Source organism: Cydia pomonella, chromosome 3 (genome assembly GCF_033807575.1).
Source record: "Cydia pomonella isolate Wapato2018A chromosome 3, ilCydPomo1, whole genome shotgun sequence".
Taxonomy (NCBI): domain Eukaryota; kingdom Metazoa; phylum Arthropoda; class Insecta; order Lepidoptera; family Tortricidae; genus Cydia; species Cydia pomonella.
The window spans coordinates 18,310,399-18,334,970 of NC_084705.1; the positions used below are offsets into that span (position 1 = coordinate 18,310,399).

Genomic DNA, 24,572 nt, shown 5'->3' on the forward strand with positions numbered 1-24,572 from the left:
TTGCTACATGTAGCTGGACCAAAATAAAGTAATGAAGGTGTACAGTAAATTAATATGCAGCGGCCATTATACCGGCCAGTCTGCTGGCGTTACGCGCCGTTCCCACGAATATACGTTTTTATACCAGGATTAACTATAATCATATCAAGCGAATCGGGATGAAAAAAGGTTATAAATTATGTTTATGTACTTAAAGGATCATCAGGAGCAGTAGTCGAGTTTCTTAATGATAGTCATAGACGTTGCATTATGACCACTTTGGGAAAATGGCATTGCCACCGGCGAAATGTCAACTTCAGATGACATTCGGATGTCAACTGCAAGAGCGAAAATCGAAATATCGATACTGCTTCTGTATCGCTCTTGCTTATTCAAGCCTTATAATTTATTTATAGAGAGGTACAAAAATGTCGATTATGGTTTTTCGCGGTAGAGCTTCTGGCATGAGCTGTCAGATGTCATAGGTTTTGGAGTAAACATTGATTGTTTCTGAAATAAATATGGTCCTAACAAAATGTGTTGTTGTGAATTTATGAACACATTTACGAGAATAGTAACTACTAGCTAATTTTACAGATTTCCAAAAATATGGTGGCAAAAAGGAACAACGAAATAATTGGATACCTGCCATATTTCAAAGAAAAAGTAAGTCATCTAACCTTTAGAAAAATGTATAAATAAAGTTAATTTTAAACTGAAGAGAACTATATTAATGTAACTTTCAATACTACCAGCATTCAGTACCCCTAGTGTAAATATTTTCGACAGCGAAACGTGACGTACGCGTTTGCGTTAAGTGTCATTTTGTATGAGATTTTTGACTTTCCAAAACGTCCCGCTTGGCGCGCTGTTCAAAAACCCATACAAAATGAGACTAAACGCAAACGCGTACGTCACGTTTCAAAATCGAATTTATTTACACTAGGGGTACAGAATTGTCTAAGATATTATAATAGCAGGATATTTCATTTGAATTATTACGATTTAAAGTTACTTCTCGCTTGACAGTTGTAACACTTGTAACGAAATAGTATTTTGCAACCGCTATATGGCGCTGTCATCGTGCACGGTCCTAATTCAAAATAGAGATAGAGAACAATCTGTCTTATTGTTAGAGACCGACCTCCTTTAGACAACTTTTGGTGGGCGAAAACTAATAATGAACAATTATTTTACTATGTACAGTCAGCGTCAAATACTTTGTAGCAGTCAAAGTGGCCAAATAGTTCGGTACACCATACTAAATATATGGTGTACCGAACTATTTGGCTACTTTGGTTGCTACAAAGTATTTGACGCTGACTGTACATACTAAAGAATTTGGCCGAGGACCGCGAAAACTGGCGTCTACTCCACGGACAAGAGCCTTGCTCTTAAATTAAGAGAGAGAGTACATACTAAATATCTACATAGTACATACATACATACATATAATTACGCCTATTTCCCGAAGGGGTAGGCAGATACCACGGATTTCCACTTGCTACGATCCTGACATACCTCTTTCGCTTCCTTCACTTCATACAACATCATACTTTTTAGGGTTCCGTAGCCAAATGGCAAAAAACGGAACCCTTATAGATTCGTCATGTCCGTCTGTCTGTCCGATTCTGTCACAGCCACTTTTTTCCGAAACTATAAAAGCTATACTGTTCAAACTTGGTAAGTAGATGTATTCTATGAACCGCATTATGATGTTCACACAAAAATAGAAAAAAAACAATAAATTTTGGGGGTTCCCCATACTTAGAACTGAAACTCAAAAAATCTTTTTTCATCAAACTCATGCGTGTGGGGTATCTATGGATAGGTCTTTAAAAATGATATTGAGGTTTCTAATATCATTTTTTTCTAAACTGAAAAGTTTGCGCGAGAGACACTTCCAAAGTGGTAAAAAGTGTGTCCCCCCCCCCCCGTAACTTCTAAAATAACAGAATGAAAAATCTAAAAAAAATATATGATATACATTGCCATGCAAACTTCCACCGAAAATTGGTTCGAACGAGATCTAGTAAGTAGTTTTTTTTTAATACGTCATAAAAATTAAAAAAAAAAAAAATTTTTTCATCAAACCCATACGTGTGGGGTATCTATGGATAGGTCTTCAAAAATGATATTTAGGTTTCTAATATCATTTTTTTCTAAACTGAATAGTTTGCGCGAGAGACACTTCCAAAGTGAAAAAATGTGTGTCCCCCCCCCTGTAACTTCTAAAATAACAGAATGAAAAATCTAAAAAAAATATATGATATACATTGCCATGCAAACTTCCACCGAAAATTGGTTCGAACGAGATCTAGTAAGTAGTTTTTTTTTAATACGTCATAAAAATTTAAAAAAAAATTTTTTTTCATCAAACCCATACGTGTGGGGTATCTATGGATAGGTCTTCAAAAATGATATTTAGGTTTCTAATATAATTTTTTTCTAAACTGAATAGTTTGCGCGAGAGACACTTCCAAAGTGAAAAAATGTGTGTCCCCCCCCCTGTAACTTCTAAAATAACAGAATGAAAAATCTAAAAAAAATATATGATATACATTACCATGCAAACTTCCACCGAAAATTGGTTTGAACGAGATCTAGTGAATAGTTTTTTTTTAATACGTCAATAAATTAAAAAAAAAATTTTTTCATCAAACCCATACGTGTGGGGTATCTATGGATAGGTCTTCAAAAATGATATTTAGGTTCCTAACATCATTTTTTTCTAAACTGAATAGTTTGCGCGAGAGACAGTTCCAAAGTGGTAAAATGTGTGTCCAAAGTGGTAAAATGTTGAACAAGATCTAGCAAGTAGATTTTTTTTAATACGTCTTAAATGGTACGGAACCCTTCATGCGCGAGTCCGACTCGCACTTGGCCGCTTTTTTATTTTTTCTACATAGTATAAGTAAAATAATTATTATTTGTGTTTGTTATATAAGTTGTATATTGTTTTTGAAATAAATATGACTAGTGATAACTAGGATTTGAAATGATTATATTTTATTTACAATTAAGAAGTATTAGAACCTATCAAAATATGTATTTTATTTTATTTTATTTATTTAACAGTAGGTAAGTTACACAGCATTACAGCTAGTCGCCATACGTTGTATAATTAAAGAACAATATACGAGTAAATTAAATAAATATTAAAGCTATATTTAGTATAAGTAATGCGGTTTGTGTGCCCTGAGAACACCTCCGACTTTACTTTTGTAGGCTTTCAATTTTCGCAATAACGATAAAGCTCATTGCAACCATGAAAGAAAAACATAATCGTTGTACCTATCTATTTACTCGTAACTTGTAACATGCTAATATGCTTAGAAAAACTGTATAACAGGTTATAAACTCGACAAGACAAGAAGTCACTTCAAAGGTTAATTTCGTAGCTTTTATGAAAATTTGATTAATTTTATATTAGCATGTTAGTAAACGTTTTAATTTTGCAGCTGAGTTGAGTTTGATATAATTTAGCATGTGGAGAAGAAGAAGTAGTAGTAGTAACTAGTAGTAGACTTAGCGTCCAATCCTGAGCCGGGGGCATGCCTAGTAGTACGTGCAACAATGAAAATAAAAGCATGTTAGGGCTCGTTGAATGACATTTGTTTATTACCTTAATACACTGATAAATGGCAAATTGGTGGATTTTTAAAGTAACGAAGATTAGATGAACCCGGATTGATGCTAGTGCGAAGAGTTTTATTTCTTGAGTAGATAAATCAAATTGTTAGTTTCTGTCTTCACGGAACCCTGCACAGTCCTCCGACTTGCTCGCTGGACATGCAATTCCGATCTATCTGAAACCAGAAATGCTCTCTTACGAGTTAATTTCTTCCTGGAGCGGCTGAGGCGCGTGGTGCAAGTTGAGTATACTTTTGATAGTACGAGTAAGGGATGACTTTTGTAATATTCTTATATGTGACGTTTAAAAATTTAGTTTCGGAAAGTAAGGTTTTTAAAATTTGGTCTAAGAATGACAAGATTGTGAATTTTTGTTTTATCACCTTTTGATTTTTGGGACAAATTTGAACCTAATGGTGATGGCAGCATTTGATATTGTTGCTACCCAATATTTGTTAGTTTTTTAATGCTACGCCGGTGGCAAACAAGCATATGCCCCGCCTGACAGTAAGTAGTCTCCGTAACCTATGTACACCTGCAAATCCAGGGGAACAGGAGCACAGGAGGAGGAGGAGTTGTTAGTTTTTCGAAAAAAGTAAATAGTACCATTTAGTACACTATTTTCCGAAAATAATCAAAATCGCTTCGCGCTTATGACGCTCGCCACCAATAAGCACTCGGAATTGATTGAGATGAGTGGCTAATTTAGAGTTAATTGGACCGCGTTGAACGGCTGGCAGAGGGCAGCACCGCTCGTTTAATTGTTACACTACCCGCCGACATCTAAAGGGTGGATTCCGGGAAGGGACAACTGGTCCTTACATCCTTTTTATTATAAGTACCAACGTTTGTGACTACTGGAATAAGGAACAACGGTGCTCCGTTGGACGCAGGACTTCGCATTATAAATTAGCTTGCTAGTGCGGTTTTGCTAAGTTTCTGATCGAAGGTTTTGCTTGTAGGTTAGATCATAGAGAAATAAGAAGTAATAGAGTGCTCACTCCATACATCAGTTTTGGTACCAAAATGCTTATTATATACGCAGTCGACATCTACTTGATGCTAGATGTCGACTGCGAATATAATAATCAATTAGGTACCAAAACTGTTGCATGGAGTGAGCACTCTATTACTTCTTATTTCTCTATGGTTAGATAAATTTTTGTAGGTATTTATTAGACAAAAAAGACAACGTTTGTCAAGAGTTTCTATTTTTGTACACAGGGTGAATTTTGAGATGCATCAGTCAGGGTAACTATTGTGTCATACCATGAAGGCATTTAAATATTCCGTATTTAAAAACATAATAAAAATAAAAATTGGTCCTGTTTCTATCAGGGAATATTCCACTAGCTTCCAAACCAATCAAGATTAGGGTTAGGTACTAAGAAATCATTTACCAATGTACCTATAGCTATAATAGGTGGTCCGCTTTTAGACATACCAAAGATGTTGCAAATTTAACCAAATATAAAAAAAAAAAACGAATAAATATAAAGCGGTGGTGGCCGAGTGGATATGACGTCCGACTTTCAATGCGGAGGTTGCGGGTTCAAAGCCTGTCTCATAACAATGAGATTTTCGGAACTTATGAATGAAATATCATTTGATATTTACCACTAGCTTCTCGGTGAAGGAAAACATCGTGAGGAAACCTGCATACATCTGCGAAGAAATTCAAAGATGTATGTGAAGTCCCCAACTCGCACTGGGCCAGTGTGGGGACTATAGCCCAAGCCCTCTCGCTCGTGAGAGAAGGCCTGTGCCCAGCAGTTGGATGTATATAGGACGTATATTATTATTATTTGAATATAAAAAAAAAAATGCATCGAAAGGTCATAAAGCCTTCAAATAATTTCAACACTGGACAGACCCTCATTAAATCTACACATAACACTAATTTGCTTTCTGCTTCTCGACACGTGCTGACAGGTCATTAAATGTCATCACAGAACCATGGAACGGACGTCAGCGGCGTGATGACACGAAACCTTGACCGCGACAATTATCGGGTAAAGCATTCAATTATCCATACTTGAAGGATGTTATATTGCTAAATCATTTATTATGTTTAATCACCAGTCAAAATCTTGCATAGGCTACGGTATAGGAATTATAACGTAACTAAGCATGTCACCTGACTGCGATGTTTTTGCCAGTAGTTGGAAGATGTTATGTGACTAATGTAAGAGATTATGTGAGGTGATGGATGATCAGAGTCTTCAGTTCGTGTTTCAGTTTATTGTTCTTGTATGGCACAGCTTTATGTTAACGTTTTAGGATAACAATAATTTTGTATGCATTCCTCAGTGCCTTAATGTCTCACTGTAATACTGTGTAATATTTTTGAAATAAATAGATAAAATGTAGAAGTCCCTTTTTGCAAAGTTTATTGATAGGATAATATAAAATGTATTCCTTTAAACTTATACTAGTTTTAATTTTACAATAGTAATAGAATAATGTAATCGGTTTTTAAATCTATATTTTAAGAATGATGTCACTTTTAAACCAAACTTAAACTTTAACTAATACTCATTTAATTATACATTTCGTGTGAGTGTATTTTTTAACAAATTACCTTATAAAAAGACGCGGCAAGAGGATCCTCGGGAGCTATGTTGAGAATCTGTTGACAATGAAATGACAATCAATTATGATATTAATTAATACGTATTACATTCGATATGACAATTTAATTTAACAAGAGTTCTCGTTTTATTTATATGGCAAAACACTCAATTAATTAAGTTTGCCCAGCCAAGCAAACACTTGAAAACTATAAATAATAATAATTGGAATATGGAGTTGAATGTATTTAACGACTTCTCGGCGGATAAAGTCGCGGGTAATAATATACCTAATAGTAATAGAAGATCGGTCTCGTAGGTCAAATAAGCTATTTTTAACGAAATATCAGAACGATTCTTTGGTATGTATGAAGTTTTTTTTATCACGAATAATGATAACGACCAGCGTATGAGGTCATATATTCATATGTAGGTTCGTAGAAATAAAAAATACTCCTTCTGATTATTTCAAAATGATAAAAAAATCGTATTTTCGTATGCTTGTTTTTAATTAAATACAGTCTGTAAGTACTGTTACATATTATCATGAGGATTTATATTCAACAAACAAAAATTATATCTTGTAACGATTTTTATATGCTACCAACATTATTTAACGAGACCTTTACAGCTTAGTTTTTAAAGTATTTCTTGTTTCACGTCTGGTTGCATTTGATAGGTCTACTTAATAATAATGTCGACCTCTTATCTAATGCCGTTTTATTCCTTTTTTGGCACAAACCTATTAGATATAATGATAATGTGTGAAAACTGACAAAACTTGCTTAACTAAAAGTATAATCAGCTTACGCTAACATTGCACTGACTCGGTAGTAGCAATTTTCACGAAAATCTCACAGTCATTATTTTTTGAACCCCATTCAAGACCTAAAATCTGTTTTTGCAATCACATCATTTAGCTCTAAACTTTTTCTTCCGTTAAATTTAGTAACTTTGTATTGCATAGGACTTGTGTACTTATTGTGGATCTACTGATGTCTATTTTATTGAAATCCGCTTGATAGATTAAGCGCTAGAAAAAAATAATATTCGGAGTCCTCTCAAGGCGATTGGTTTATTTTTTCTGTAATAAAACAAGTGTAAACAGGTTGTGAAGGGTCACAGGAACCTACCCATACCTCATTTAAAAAAATCCGTCAGTATCCTAAGCTATAGGGTGTACTGAATCATCAGTACTTAAACCCATAACCCTACTTTCTGGTTAAGTCGCAGTCGAGTAGGGTGGATCACGTAAAAATGTATAGTTAAAAGTGGAATTCATATTCCTCCGAGTTTCATATTAAGAGATTGGCCCCTTGAATTGTATAAGCGCTACATCTGGGTTCAGCAAGTTTTTTCTTTAATTTATATACATACCAAATTTCATGACTGTTCCAGAGAATTCGAGGTTGGTCCTAATCCGATTGTGCTATATAGTACTACGTTGGTTCCATTTTCGTCGAATTCAGTTCTGATGATGGAATTCATGAGGAATTGAGGGAACTTTTCAAATCTAGGAAAATATACGTGTAGCAATTTTTATATATTCATCAACAATTCAAGTATTTGATTACAAAAAGTGCTATTTGAATCAGTAGAACGGCTGATGAAGACCAGAACTAGAACATTTTGTCAAGGTTCAGTTATGATGTTGAGTTCAATGAGGAATTGAGAAGGAGCTCCTCAAATCATGACTGTGTGGCCAGACACTCATAATCATAACAAAACTGGAAAATAAAATTCTTATTTACGTTCAACATTCTTATTTAAGTATCTCAGAATATGTGGATTCCGTAATGAATACATACTTATATAAACGTAATCACACAAAGTAACAAGGTACGCAGATTAACTTGACCTAATGAGCTAGCTGCAGCTCAAGATCGATTAACGAATTTAACGGGTAATCGTAAATGAAGTAGCCTTGTAATTCTCGCTGATTACTCAAATCCTCAATACCTCATGTATTGACCCAGTACGAGGAGTACAAGTTTGTAGCAGTAATGAAAATTATTATTCACCACACCAGCTCGTAAAGGCTCTCTTTATTCTTACAAGTAACAAAGTAACTTGATGCAAATTTTGAGTTGTTTCCTCATGTCCACCAGATGTTTGACTTTTAAGTGATGATTTTGAATGATAATTATTTAATATCGTTCATTTAAGATTTGATTTGTAATGTCATACAATATGTTATTTTCACGTCAGCAGCTGGAACAAGGGTAATTTGCTGCTTAAAAACAGTGAGCAAAATCGCATTTTGCTCACCGAGTGAGACAAAATAACATTCAAGTGACCTTCATATTCGAATGTCATTTCAACGTGCGGGGCCTAATACAAGTTCGAAGTATTTGGATTCTATTGTCTTTGTCCCTTTCACGTCATTAGCAAAAAGAAAGAGACAAAAAAGAATGCATACGTAATTCAACGATATATTGACGGTTTATAATAGACCCCCGAAATAAGTCAGACCGCATCGTTCCAAAACACCCTACGAGTCTTCATTCGTAATAATTAATTAATGAAATAAAAGTTTAATATTTAATAAAAATACCATATTTTACGTATTTTATTATACAATCAAAACAATGTACTTATACAAATTTACGCAACTGTTACGCAGTAAATAATTCTACTTAACGACTTTTAACGATCTCTACTATAGTTGACAAATAATTGTATCCGCAATTCGGACCGTATCTTACAAAGTTTTTTTTAACAAAAAAAAGTTGACGATTGAACTGTCAATTGATGTTCGTTAATTCATTATTTTCGTATCATTTTATTGAAATTTCTTTCGTTTTGTTTTAAAGCGGTAATTAAAGTTAATTGTTAGAATACCTTCAGAAAACATGAGTGAAATAGTGATAAAGACGGATTAAATTTTTTCAGGTTGTATTTTTTGATGGCTGACTGACGTGAAAAATTTTGTGTACTACACGAGATAAAAGTTATTTACATCTCGTGCGCTTATGAGTCCCTTACTACGCTCAAGATTCTAAATTAGATTCACTCGCTACGCTCGTGAAACTATTATAGAATCTTTCGCTGGCACGAGACTCAAAACAAGCACTCGAAGAAATATCAAACTTTGCTCTCTTGTTGTACAAATAACTATTTTCCCTTGCGTTGGTTTGGTGAAAAACTTTGTTTCAATCGGTAGCAAAGTTTGTTTAACTCTCGAGCCTTGAAAGCCACGCACCGCACAAGAATCAACTTTTATAATATTTGTAATCTTTGTCTTGCTTGTATCAATATAAGTACAAGGACTTAAACACTCACTTTGCCCCGTTGTACTGCGTATGCAGCGAAAAATAGTCTAATACTGCTTTAAGTTATTATTTTGTAGGTTTTTACCACAATGCTTTATTTATTTGAGTAAAATAAGTACCTACAGTACATAAATCGTTGAACGGGCTAGATGCACCCATGCACCCACATGATTTCATTCTTTCATTGTAAAATTCTCAGCTTTAAGACCATTTGAAACCCACGAGAAGCAAACTAGCTATTATTATAAATAAAAACTTAAAGTTATTTTTTAATTCGAGCTATAAAGTTAAGGACCACCCACGTTTAACAATATCGCATTTGTCGCATAGGATCGTTATACTCTCTTTACGATCCAGGTGTTTTATAAAATGGCTAGATTTTACTAAGGATTTATGTCGCAGTAAAAGGCGGAGTGGAGGTTGTATTTATGACTGCTTTCAACTAGGGCTTTTTGCAAAAGTTCTAGAAAAAATGGTAATAACCATTTTATGGGAAGATAAGTAGTGTTATTATGAAATTACTTATGATTTTTTTTGTTTACGTCTATATCTCAGGTCCTTAATTTTTATTAATTCAAGTTAAAAAGAAAAACACATTTACAAGTCAAGTATACTGTATATGTGACTGTGAATATAACGTATAAGTGTAATGTCTGTGCATCTAACGTAAATAAAAATGTTCGGCATTTTTATAGACGCAAAAACCGTTAGATTGTGCATTCCCTATCCAAACAATACAAACAAGCACCGTCATTGAATCGCCGAGTTATAGTGATTACGTTAGAGCGATCGCATGTATATAGCAAGCAAAGTCAAGAGCTGATCTTTGGCCCCATATCGGTTAGTATCTCATTAACGGAACGGTCAATTGCATTGGTTGGTCGTGGTGTGTGTTTGGAGCGGACAGCGGGCGCATATGTTTCATCCAACCAAAGGTCTCTGTCCCTGGGTTCGGCGCTAGTATTGTGACCCTAGAGGCCAATTCGAACTTATATTTGATTGTCAAAATGATGTCATTTTATAATTATTTTCCCGTGCGTGTAGCTTGCACCAATAGGTAATGTACGAACAAGTACGAGCGAAATGAACGCGCGCAAATTAGGTATATACGTATAGGTAATCGTTTGTCAATTTAAAACTTGGAGCGTTCAATTATATCAGCACAGCAATCCAGTCGCGGTATCATGGTCGCATTTTTATCACCTGTCATGTCATGCGTCACTTTCGCACATACATACTTGTTAGAATGTGACAGGCATGGTGACAAATGATAAAGAGCCGACCATATTAGCCCTACAGAACTTATCGTTTGAATACAAAAGATTGCGTGATAAATCCCACGAATCACAGCCCGTCACTAACGTTTTCACAAATTATTGATTATGTTATCTTTTTCTTGAGTAAAAAGAAAAAAGTTAAATAAATCAATGTTTGAGTATTTTGGCTCTATCTATAGTTATTGTCGATGATTTCACCAACGTCAAGGTGGAATCTGCATCGGATTGAAACAAATATTTTAGCCAGTGTATGTTAATATTTAAAACGATAAAAGTTGACCTCTAGGGTCCTAGCCAGGAATTGTTAAACGCAGATAGCACCGATGAAATAATAATAAGCTACACGACTGCTACACGATGCCAACCCTGCCAAGATGGCGGCGGGAGTCAAGAAAGAAAGTTATATAATATAGTTATGTTAGCTACTCACTAAGATAGTAAAAACTTGAAGGGCGTAATTTTATAGACCAGTATGCATTCCTTTACCTATCTGATGGAAGTCAAGAACTATGAAAATGGGCACAGATTTTGCAGAATACGGGTATTTATGTGATGTTCACCCGGTTTATAGCTAAACGATAGTACCTACCAGTGGCGGATCGTTCAAAGAACTCGATTCCCACCGGCTTGTCTAATTTCAGCCCGTTGAGTACTGTCACAATCGGTTCATGGAGAAAAGGAAAGCAACATTAGCTCCGGGTTCCCTATGAATGTTTGTGACGCGCCGCCACTGGTACCTACCTACATTGTGCATTAAATGCAGTAAGAAGGGGATTACTGACGAGAGTCTATTAGTAGCCCAACGTCGAATTCTGAGGCCTTTTAATGACTCTAGTTGTAATCCCCTTACTCCCCGTGGTACACACAATGTTTCTCATTACATTTACGAAGAAAAAATAAAGTTTTATGCGTAATAAGTTAATATTACAGATATTGGCCGCCAGTTCGTTTATTATGAGTCGTAAAGGCATGAAATGCAGAGACCACATACAGACATACAGCATACAGCAGCCACGATTTATTGTTATTTTTTTATCTCTACTAAATTATAAAATAAAACTTACTTATAGCTTGATTTTAAATGAATATTTGACTTATAGGTAAACCTTCTTAGTTCATATGATTTAATGACATAATAAAAAAAAATGTTATTCGTCCTTTCGGATTTCTTTGATATTTCTCCTGTTAAACTTGACTTAAATACCTCCCTTTTAAGAGCATGTGTGATGAAATAGTTATTTAAGATACAAGTACGGAAAGTCGAAAATTCGCAACGAATGGCGATAAATTGAAACATGACCGAAGGGAGTGTTTTAAATCGACACGAGTTTTCGCACGTGTATTGTACAACGTATTACAGTACATATGTACACTACTAAGGGAAAGTAGCACCATATGTACTGTAAAAAGTATTTACAGTACATATGGTGCTATTTTTCCGCAGTAGTGCGCAAATTAGCGTATTATGTAACTATGTCGAAAATTTAAACGGTGACATGTACTGTAAAACGTTGAACGATACATGTGTGAATATGTAATTCCTATTTTTCCTATTTTTTTTTACGAATATCCTATATTTCGCACTTGTATCGTAAATAACTATTATATAAGAATATATTTATGAATTTTTAATTTTTCGCTAACGCTGGTAACCTGCTCCACCAACCGGCGTTGGGTCAAAAGCCTTGTCAATACGTCTGTCCGTCTGTTTATACCAACTTGTTCTGTTATGTTACAAATAGTGATGTGCCATTTCCGGAAAGATTATCAAGAAAAAAAAAAGATTTGGACGTTGAGATTTTATTTATTTTATACATAGTTACTAATGTAATATAAAACCATTACGCCTAACTTGGAAAACAAAAGACGTTTTGGGCCCTATAGTATGAAGATGTTACATTTTAAGTCGTAGAATGCATTTTGAGTTAGGTTTACCTTTAACCCCGATATACTATTTATACAAATATACATAATATTTATCAAAAAACATATTTATTATAGATATATTTAAAATCGTTACATATTAATAGTGAATCTTCCCTTATTATATTCTCGGGGCGATCGTGTATATTTCGTCTTACAGGAATAGTTCTGCAGCACAGCACGGACTACCTACAAAGTTATGCCGTAGCAATATTACGGACGTTTATGATTGTTTCGAAATTATCTTAGTGACTATTGGTTACATTTATGTCATTAAGTTCAGGGCTTGTATCATTAATACACCGTATAACCACAACAATGACTTCGCCGTTATATGAAAGTAGGATCATTCCTAGAATCCACATACCCTAGGTACATTTTTTAAATATTTTTTTCTTTTTAGGGTTCCGTACCTCAAAAGGAAAAAACGGAACTCTTATAGGACCACTTTGTTTGTTTATGTTGACCATCACATCAAATACTCAGGTACTACTACTGTCCCTTAGAGCTGTGAAAAAATCAAACTTCTAAGCCAACGCAATCAAAAGATACAGCCATTTATGCCGCAAATTTCCGCAAAGTCTCGACACTCGCAAGGGAATCAAAACCTATAGGGTACTCCCCGTAAACTCAGAATCTTAAAATTTGGTACGAAGCAACATCTTATAGCACAGATAAAGGAAAAATTGCGAAAGCCGTAAATCTTTTGTTACATCGTATAATAATATATACCTACAGGTTTGTACGGAACCCTCGGTGCGCGAGTCCGACTCGCACTGGGCCGGTTTTTTTAATATTATAGGAAATTATAACACAAATTGACTAAGTCCCAAAGTAAGCACAATAAGGCTTGTGTTGTGGGTACTTAGACAACGAAATATATAATATACAATATGAGAAATGATGAATGTGGGCTGAGAATGAGTGGGTTACTCGTCAAATGTCTTCTTTACGCTGATGACCTGGTATTGATGGCGTCATCGGGTGAGGAATTGCAGGATTGGTCAAGAAAGAGTGGAACAAGTGAAGGAGTTTGTGTATCTTGGAACCTTGTTCACTAGGGATGGTAAACGTGATTAAGACATTGAAAGGAAAGTGAATGCTGGTAATTGTGTGAATGGGGCACTCAACGCTTTTATGAGCAGCCAGCAGGTGTCGCACAAAGCACGGTTGGCTGTGCATAGAGGGGTGTTGGTGCCTACACTTATGTATGGTAGTGAAAGTTGGGTATGGCAGAAGAGGCATCAGAGAAATGAGAGCGTTGAGAAGTGTGTGTGGAATGAAATTACAAGAAAGAATTAGGAACAGTGTGGTAAGGGAAAAGTGTGGACTGAACGAAGATGTAGTGACAGAAATTGAGAAAGGTATGTTGAGATGGTTTGGACACGTGGAAAGAATGGTTGAACAAAGGTTAACAAAGAGAGTGTATAAGGGAGAAGTAGAAGACGGAGCTGGAAGGGGTAGACCTCGGCGGACTTTCTCTAATCCAATCGATCGGGGAAATCCTGAAGAAAGGCCAGTTAAAGAGCACCCTAAACCGACGAGCGTGTATGAGGAATGTTATGAAAGTGAAGGAAGCGAAAGAGGTATGTCAGGATCGTAGCAAGTGCAAATCTCTGCCAACCCCCCCGGGAAATAGGCGTGGTTATATGTATGTATATAGATACATAAGTATGTATATAAGATATAAATACTTATTACATAGAAAACACCCATGACTCAGGTACAAATATTCGTGCTCATCACACAAGTAAATGCCCTTACCAGGATTTGAACCCGGGACCATCGGCTTCATAGACAGGGTCACTACCCACTAGGCCAGAGCGGTCGTCAAAAGTCGTCACATTTGAAATAGTTATTTACGATACAAGTGCGGAAAGTAGGAAATTCGTAATGTGGGGCGATAAATCAAAAGACGGCAGAATGGAGCGTTTTAAGTCGACACGAGTTGAAATAAAAAAAACAAGTTTCTTATCTGAAATCAGTTAGACAATAATTAAAAATCAACTAAACGGGCGGGAGCAAGAGCATTTACGAGTTGTAAAAAAATCACATAGTTTTCGTTTTGACAACGCATATTCTAAAGAATAAATGACGAAAGTGACACTTGATGAGGCCACTCTGTTTTACAGTATAACTCGACGACTGTGAACTTGGTGCGGTTAGCACGACTGTTTGTCAGGTCGTCAATCTCGCAAGCAAAGATATAAATAACTCCGTGTAAGATAAATAAAGTCTAAGAAAAATACCGGACAAGTGCGAGTAAGACTCGCCCACCGAGGGTTTCGTACTTTTTAGTATTTGTTTTATAGCGGCAACAGAAATACACCATCTGTGAAAATTTCAACTGTCTAGGTATCATGGTTCATGAGATACACCCTGGTGACAGACGGACAGACAGACAGACGGACGGACAGCGGAGTCTTAATAATAGGGTCCCGTTCTACCCTTAGTGAAAATGAGAATTTGTTCCGAAATGGCGTTAAACAATATTGGAGTAATTGTCATACTCTTTTTTGGTTGAACTAATGAGATGATTTAAAAAAACGTAATAACATTAAAATTATATACTTATAGGTTGGTTCATTAGTCTGTAATCTGTAATGAACAATCAAGAGGATCACTTAAATTTGAGTAAATATCTATAATTACCTATTTTAAACTGTTTCCTGGAAGTTATCTTAATTTTTGCATGTTTGATAGTTACTTTGTACAGAATAAAACTGGATAATTTACTAATATATCACGCAACGTGTGCACCAATGCTAAACGACTCGTACAATACCAAACGTATTTACTTAACAATTTTCAATCATACCGTTAAGGTCGCAGTGTTACGCCACGGGTCAAACGACCGTAAACAAATTTGACAACTGACAGTTTCATAACGTAACAAATGGACAGAAATAATCTCATGCATTATGGAAAGTGAAGTTTTGAATGTCGCTTAAGGGTTTCCGGTGTGACGTTACTGATGTTACAATGACCATGAATATGATTTTGGGTTATTGGAGGTAAGGAATGGAATCTCTATGTACCAAAAAGTGTCATGAAAAAATAAATAATAATTGAATAAAAAAATTTAATCATAGACAGCGCATTTCAATCCGTCAATAACGCCTAGGTTCTCAGCTACTCTAGCGCTACTTTGGAGATATTTGGAACTATTATTTATAGCTGGACACTTTTGCAACAGTTCTACCATAAGAGATTTCACTCCTTTTAATTCCACACTCCATAATTTGGATTTTAAATAAACTAGCTTTTTTCTCAATTTTATACTGATATCTAATTAAATTTTCATCTATCTTCACTTTCAGTTGCAATATCTTATTCATGCACACTCCTTCGCTCAATATCTATCAACCTAGTACTTTTACAAGAAAGCATTAGCCAATTTGTACGATAAGATATTGCTATTTTCCATTGAAGTATCCCGCTACCCAGTATAACTTCTAGTTCATATTTATAGTACGTATTTTAGTATTCACACTGCATGGGAGTTTGTATGTAGGTACTTATGTGTAACATAGATATAATACATGGTTTCGGCGCAGACCCCACACAGGCCCACAATTCCCAACACGGAAGGCTATTCCTAGTCATAAATCGCAACATCCTATGCCCACGCGCCGGGATCAGGCCCACACATACAGAATATATACATTTTATGCAGTTTCTCAACTTGAGTAAGCACAATAAAGAAGAGAAGTTTTCTCGAAGTTCTTGCCTAATCCTAAGTAAGGGTACAGAGTGAAGTTCGTAATAAAAAGATCAAGTTGTCGTCTATAGATTATTAATATCTTATGTATAATGTCAAATATTGTCATATTATGTATTATATGTGTTTTGTATTTCGTTTATGAGGAAATTGTATTTTTCGATACCGTACATTGGGGAGCTTTGAAACGCTGGAGCAAATATCAAATTTCTGTTTAATAAATATATATATATATATATATATATATATATATATATATATATATATATATATACTAACCATATTTTTTATAAATTCATAGTAATCTAACAAGTTACGGTAATAGTTTGAGTGAATAAAAAATAATGTTAATAATAAATAATAATAAATAAAGTTTTGTGACCGTTTTAAAACTATTAAAGTCACCTAATAAGATTTAAAGTCCAGTCACCTAAATATTAGTCCATTGAATAAAAAAAAATATAGGGATTGTGTCAAGTTAAAATCCTGTTTGTAATATTTTTACACAGATTTAGAATACTGCGTACGCAATAATTCTACGTTATCGAACCCGATAAGTCTCAAAGCTTGATTATGTTCGTAACTCGGGAACTACATTTTTAAACTAGTTTGGCTTGCAGTTTCGACATCTTATCTGGAATGTCTGTTTCACTTTGGTCTACGAAGCCTGAGGGCCGCCCGGCGAAACAGTTCAAAAAAGTAATAGTCGTTAGGTGACAACGACCATTCCAGTTTATGATATAACCAAATTGACATGCAATAAATCTGTCTAATGTGATAAAGCCTGACCAGTAATATATCATGCGCCATATTGCGAAATTTCATTGGAACAAAATTTTTCATAATAAACTGAACTGTCACCCTATATATGAGAATAACAGCGCCCTCTTGACAATGATCATATATTTCTAGTCGGGTTTTATTTTCTAACTACATATTAAAATTGCAGTGTTTAAATAAATAACGCAAATGTCTATTCAGATACAAAAAATACATAAAACACTCATGTGGTCATCTCTATTTATATAACTAGGTAGATTTATTAAAATAGGTTAAATTTTAAATAGATACCTGAGTTTTTACACACTATTTATTTGAACGACTTTCGATAACAGCAATTTGAAAATGTATAGCGTTCAAGAAAATTGCATTTCTTTGTCAAATGTGTGTAGCCCTTTATTAGGCTATCCACTAACTTTAATGTTACCTGGAAATTGACATTTAATGGCCGAAGACAAAGAGAGTTTTATGGGGGCTGTAAAAAGGCCATAAAGTGCTAGCCAACGCAGCATTGATACTTTTACCTACAACTTGGTCTTTGGCATGGACCTAGAGTTAGTGTAAATACCTATTGAAGGTTATGTTTATGTGTTATCATGAAGTTGCAATTACGAGGTTTTAAGGGGAATACTGTACTTGGAATCAGTCTTCATTATAATTAAAAGCTTCATTATAATACCTACGGGTTTATTGTGTACTGTAGAATCTCTTAAAACAAAATAAGCCTCAACAGGTAATGTCAGCAGCAAAAGTGGCTAACCGGACTAGGAATATCTTATAGAACACAACGCCTCACCTAACAACAACTTCTGCTGCAGCGTCTGAATTGATACATAGATATCACAAAATCTATAATCATAATGATACTTCAAAGATGTAATCAACTAGAGTAGACGCACTGAATTCGAATATATAGAACCAAATCGAATAAAACCCATTAAAATAATTTCCTAACACGATATTGCCTAAGCTAGTGTTGAATCCGATATTTTGTCAAAATTCCATTAGAGTTTCTATAATCAAAGCAAATGGGAAATGGTGACATTGGTGAGCCATGACCATATCATGTTATGAGTCATTTTGTATAACATTAACATTTTGATGTTTGCGATGCAGTAAATCATAGAATGTTAAGTGACGTAAATAATGGTTTTCGTAATACGAATGGTTGCCATTATAGCAAGATTCTCGATATTTCCAGCTGTCAAAAACAAACTGGATTTGTTCTTCTTTACCACAGTTTAAGGACAGTTGTCAATGATTCACCAAGTTAAACATTCCCAAGTACGTGCCTTCCCACATGTATGGGCTACCGACCGTTTTAACCGTTATAAGTCGAGTTTTTAAACGGAAACAGGCGGCTAACCAAGTAATATAGGGGAAACTTGCTTCTTTCGTATATCATCGGGTATGATGCTAATTATGTGGAAATTATAACCAAGAAAGGACACTCAGGACCAAGGAAGGGCGGTTGATAATAGAACGTTAGTAGTTTTGAGAAAAATAAGTTACGCGGGTAACTAAATTCTGGCTATGCCGCCTCCACCTTAGGCAGGTAGAAAAGGAAAGCTCAATCTATTTAACTAGGTACCTTAAAAATTAATAATAAGCCTGTTTTGTATCAGCTTATAAAGCTCTAAAACAATAAGAAAAACGTCAAGAGATTGAAATGAAACTGGAGTTTAAAATTTACTAATTGTACTGGTTTTCGTATGTAATCAGTACTTACGAGTAAGTTGGTTAAGTAAGGTGGTTGGAAAGTTTAACTATAAACCGAAGGTCTAACGCGAGGATATTTGACAGGTCGGCTGTAAATCGATACACGCATCGGAAGGCTAGTTTACGACGGTACGCGGGTTCGGATCCCGACAGGGCCCATAAACTACGGTATGTATTTACACGCTCCTGCAACCGCGTTAAGCATATTGTTATTTTGTACTTATTTATGTTGAAGCGATTGTTTAGTGCGGTAAGTTTTGTATCAAAGTTACGTATTTTTGCTTTTTTATACAATTAATTACTTCACGCGTTCGTACATCATTTTGATTTACTCCATTTATATACTATTTGTTAATAATATGTGGTCGTCTTGCGTCCAAATATGTAATTGTATTCTTATATATTTTTAAGACTCTTAAAACATGAAGCTGAATTACTTATTTGTTTTAAAAAATATGCACCAGACTGGTTTTCATGCCTTTAACTGCTCTAGTAAACAAGATTAAATTGTTTTGACCATAATGTTTATAATAACCAGCTGTAAACAAACAGCTAAGCCATTTATTTCACAGATAGTCATAACGCGAAGTTGCCATCAACGTCAACGGTTGAATCACACCATTTCGCAGTCCGTTAGTGCCCGAGGGCTAATAGTTAGCGCTGACCCGACCTGGGCTTATTCCCGGCCCTGTGGGCTACTTTGGGTCACGGGTCAAACAAATCTAGAAACTGAATGTCTATACCGTTATCTGTGAGTCGGACAAGAGCTTAGCGACGTCACCACACGCCGAGCTTGACACAGGATTTCATAACTAAATAGTTTATACAAAGCAGCGTAGTATTTACTCGTATTAAATCTGCGAATATAATGGGTATGGTAAGAGAATAATTGGGATTGACAAGGTCGAATTTGCGAGAAGATCTCTTAAAGTGTTTGTTCTCCTTTATGTCACAAATTTTGTGGTAAAGTCTGTCAGGTTTTTCGGGTCACGGTGTAGGTCAACATCAAAAGCAGCGGATGAAACTACGCGTCAAATGTGTCAAACATTCTATGTATGTAAAATAAAACCAGTCCAGTGCAAATCGGACTTGCGCACCGAGGGTTCCGTTGACTGCGGTTTCCTGTAAGGTTGAGGTACTTCTTCAGTTGGGCTCTGTTCTAGATCTGGAATGACATTCACTGTGCCCATAACTCTCTTTTGGACATACCCGGGTCCAATAGACGGGTTTTATAATATAAGTGGTGCATTCTCATTTGTCCCCGCCGGGCACAGATGTTCATCCGCTGATGCGACATCTGCTGCCTCATTTCAGACTTTTTCGTTTACTTGTACTACATTTACCATAAGATATATCGGAGTGGTCGAGGAGCTCAAGAAAATCTGAACATGCACTTAAACGTCTTTGTTAAGATATTTGTAACCACCTTGGCCGCTCCAATATACATATCTGATGGCGACTGTAACAATGTACAAATATACATGGCATTGCTTATTGCCAAATTTCATGATTCTAGTTAGATCAAAAAGTATATAGGCTATAGGTTAGCGTCAAGATATGTGTCATAAACGACCTTATCTTTAAGCTTCGTTCACTTACAAGTAATTTTTTTTCACTGCTCCAAGGGGAAGCAGAGTAAGCAGACCCGAGTATTTGATCTGGGAGCACGGCAGTGTCCGTGTCCCCGCCAAATCGAGCAAAAAGCGGCACAGCCGTACCATCCATTTCTCGAAGCACTTCAGGCCATTTTCGACCCCCCTATAACTTCGTTGTGGATAAAACTAGAAGTCTGAATTTTCAGTAACCAAGCAGGCATTGTATAATCCCACCATATTTGAAATTTCATTCAATTTGAACCAGTAGTTTAAGAGTTATAACTTAACTAGTCAAAGTTTCTTAATTTTGTCACTCACTAGTGTTTTGTGTCACAAATTTAGTGTTTTGTGTATAAATCAAGAAAAAACTCAAATATTTAGCAAAATCGGTCAAGTTTTATAGATACACAAACTGCATAAATAACTTTGTTATCCCATATGAATGTATAGGATTACAAAGTTACATTTGCAGTGAATGAATCAGTGTACCTGAATATGTATTATATAATGCAGTTCAAGAAGTAGAAAAAAGTAGGACTATCTACAAAAAGAAATGAGATGTCATCAAAAACATAACTTGTAAAAAAACCAAGTCTCGCAACTCAGTTCTTCTACCGGAAAAAGCGCGTTTCTGTCGTTTCTGATGAAAAAAAGGCCTAGATTATAATATTATATCACCTACCTCAGTCCACCACCTACTTTTATACCACAAAATTAATAGCAATTTTTTTTTGGTAGTAGTAAAACTATTAGAAAGTGGCAGGTAGGTACTTGATGTGTTGTTGTATTATCTCAATTATCTGCTACTATTGATGTTGACTCTACCTGAGCATTTTAACACTTGTCCCCCTTTTCGTCGTAATTCAAAAATGTGCCATGTATTTACTTCCTTTGTAATAAGCCACTAGTACTCGAAACACACCGTTGTTACTTATTTATACAGTTCGATATTCGGTCAAAGTGTAGACTATCTACAAACATATCACGTCCGACCCCATATTCGGCGGTAACGAGCACCTTCCGGGAATCGAATCTTGGACCGTTATTTGTGCGGTATTGTATATTTGAGTTACGTTTTAATGATCGGTTTTACCCATGGTTTTGATTGCTATCACGATTGTGTACCAACTTTTTTGACTTCAATAGAGAGGTAAGATAAAGTATGCTATGTTTATATTACATATTATTGAGTAACTCGTACTATTGTACCAACAGGGAGCGTACCTTCATGGAAGTGTATCCTCCGAAACGACCACAACTCACACACGAATAGGTCATTTACTTGACAGATCAATTGTTAACCTACTTCTTTATTACACACAATCAATTAAATTAATTAGGTTACTTATTTTGGCTCATGCTCGTCCTCTTAATTAATGATGTCGGTTAAAAAGTAAATAAGTAATATTCATTTATGCTAAAATTATACAGTCGTGTAATGAACCGGGCTTGACACTAAAATGGATCATCTATATTCACACGCGTGTGAAGTTGTGAACTCATTTTACATTTCATCTCCTTTTAGGGATAATGCTTCTTGCCCTTTTCTATTTATCTGTTACTTGTAAATAACACATAGATATATGAGATTCAAAAGATGAAGCGAAAGCCAGCTGTCACCAAAACCAAGCTGCCACTTGCCGCTTGGTTTTTATGTACGATTAACTATGTGTAACCAGCGGTGGCAGCATGGTTCCATTTTTATCACTTGTCACTATGGCCGTCACTTTCGCACTTACAAACTTGTTAGAACGTGACAGGCATGGTGACAAATGATAAAGAGCCGACCATCTTAGCCCTAGGTTGCTGTGGCCATGTCGATAAAGTCATATCGATAAACTATTGACCTTTCTTACAATTTTAATTTATTTAAACGGGTTCGCTCAAAACTTTGCTAAAAATAAACATAACAGAAAACACTTTTATTCTTTATCGTGGCTATCAGCGACGGTATCATGGTCGCATTTTTATCACCTGCCATGCCATGCGTCACTTTCGCACTTATATACTTGTTAGAACGTGACAGGTATGGTGACATATGATAAAGAGCCGACCATATTAGCCCTACTGGTTATGATTTTATCGTGACGACACAGGTTGAAACGAAATAAAAGTTCGGATTTTTAATTACACTACATAAGTAACTACTAAAATATGTTTTCCGCAAGGATTGAGTTATTTTATTATATTATAAAATATTTATTATTCATTAACATTTCTGTTATGTTTATTTTTAGCAAAGATATCGAAGCTTCGATTAATTGCTATTTTGTTCCGCTGTGTAGCGCTTATCGCTGATTTCACTTAATTTAAAAAACAATTGACGAACTATGTTTAACCGTATTTTTATTACTTAAATGTTATATTTCTAAATAAATATGTGTGATAAACTTAAAAACAATTACGTCCAATAAACATTGCACATGACAGCTACCTACTCCATATACAGTGTGTATTTTTGATATAACCTCAAACTTAAACTAGACGTAGGATTTAGTGCTATAAAACAATTCTGAAAGTTTTTTTTAGTTTAGTCTTCACTATCAGAGCTTAATTCATTTTTGCATCTTTTTTCGAGCGGCAATGTATTTCGTACATCATGATCACTTGTGACAGTTGTGACGTCGCGTCATTAATGAGACGTTTTGAGTTAAAACAAAGTAGTGATACATTGCTTGCTCGGATCCCTTTGTTTGGCATAATTATTGAAAGTCATAACGTAATGATAGTCATATTATCATTAGTCATAACTCTGAAACAGTTAACTTTTCAGGAATTTCCTTAGGTTATCCTATAGATAGGTTAGGTTAGGTTCGTTTTGTTTTATGGCAATCCTGAAATGTTACGCGTTTCTGAGAAAAACCAAATTATGGCTAACGAAAATGCGGACAAACAATACATTATGACTTAAAACTTTATGGGAAACAATAGAGACCCTTGCTTGCTGAATTATTTTGTATGAAAAAATAAAAGTCGTCCAAATTTTATAAAACCTATGAAAGTGTGTTAATTACAGCCTAAACGAACTGCCCTTTGATTATGTGTTAGTATCAAAAATACACGCTGTAGAAATGAACTGTCATAGGGACCATCATTTGCCACGAGAGGTATAGATTACATTTATACTACATTTAATGTAGGTAGGCTCCCTATGTCACTATTAGGGCTGGTGCTTTCCGCATCGTCGCTCTCGGTTTTTTATCGCCTCATCTACAATATGTCGCGTAATGCGACACGCTTCCACTCAGGTGGAAGCGACAAATACAATCTCTGTCTTTTTATTATACGTACTTTAGGGTCCCATGGTAACTCAGATGAAATACAAGGGCGAAACGTATCAGTCGCAAACGATAGTTTGTACCCCAATATTTAATAATTGCTAACCGATAAATAAAATCCATATTTATTAGTCCAGATCAATCTCGGTAGCGCTACAAGGTTATTACTATTCATTAAAGATCGAATATTTATTTTCAAGTTTAGATCCATTTCAGTGCCAAGGTGATGATACCGGAGATTTGATGAAATCTCAATTTGGAAACTAATCATGGTGAATCACGGTGGTATTGGTTAATAATGGAATCACTCAATACATTTGTAATTTGTGTAAATTATCCGAATACCTATAACCTATATTATTAACCTATATTATTGTGACGAGGCCCCCTGAACCTACAAACAAATAAACGCAGTAGTAGAAGTATAAGCGAGTAGTATAAGTTTCGTGGTTTTATACGGCTTTAATTTTAGGCTTAAAATTATAACATAATGGTAGTTTATGTGACTGCGACATAATGAGCTCAACGAGGGGGCGGGGTTACGGTCGGCAACGCGCATGTAACTCCTCTGGAGTTGCAGGCGTATATAGGCTACGGAGACTGCTTACCATCAGGCGGGCCGTATGCTTGTTTGCCACCGACGTAGTATAAAAAAAATGAAAGGAAAAATACCTAATTATGCCTAATTATGTAGAGTTACATACAGTATTTTATCTACACACATAAACTTTCTGTGATATATTCACTAACCCAAATTACAGCCAACATTGGGGCATCGTTGCTCTCGTGGCGGAACTCGCGGATACGTGGCGGCGTCGCCGAAAT

At 35.4% G+C, this 24,572-nt stretch overlaps 1 protein-coding gene across 3 annotated transcripts in view; it reads right to left on the bottom strand.

Moving 5' to 3' along the window:
- LOC133516211 (uncharacterized) overlaps positions 1-24,572 on the bottom strand; it is a 142,753-nt gene that overhangs the window by 33,390 nt on the left and 84,791 nt on the right. For 2 of the 3 annotated variants that reach the window (XM_061849017.1, XM_061849018.1), the window contains one exon: positions 6,194-6,241. The exons of the other annotated variant lie outside the window; for it this stretch is intronic. The gene's annotated coding sequence lies outside the window, so the exon portion shown is untranslated. The remainder of the gene's footprint in view (positions 1-6,193; positions 6,242-24,572) is intronic. 3 annotated transcript variants of the gene reach the window in all.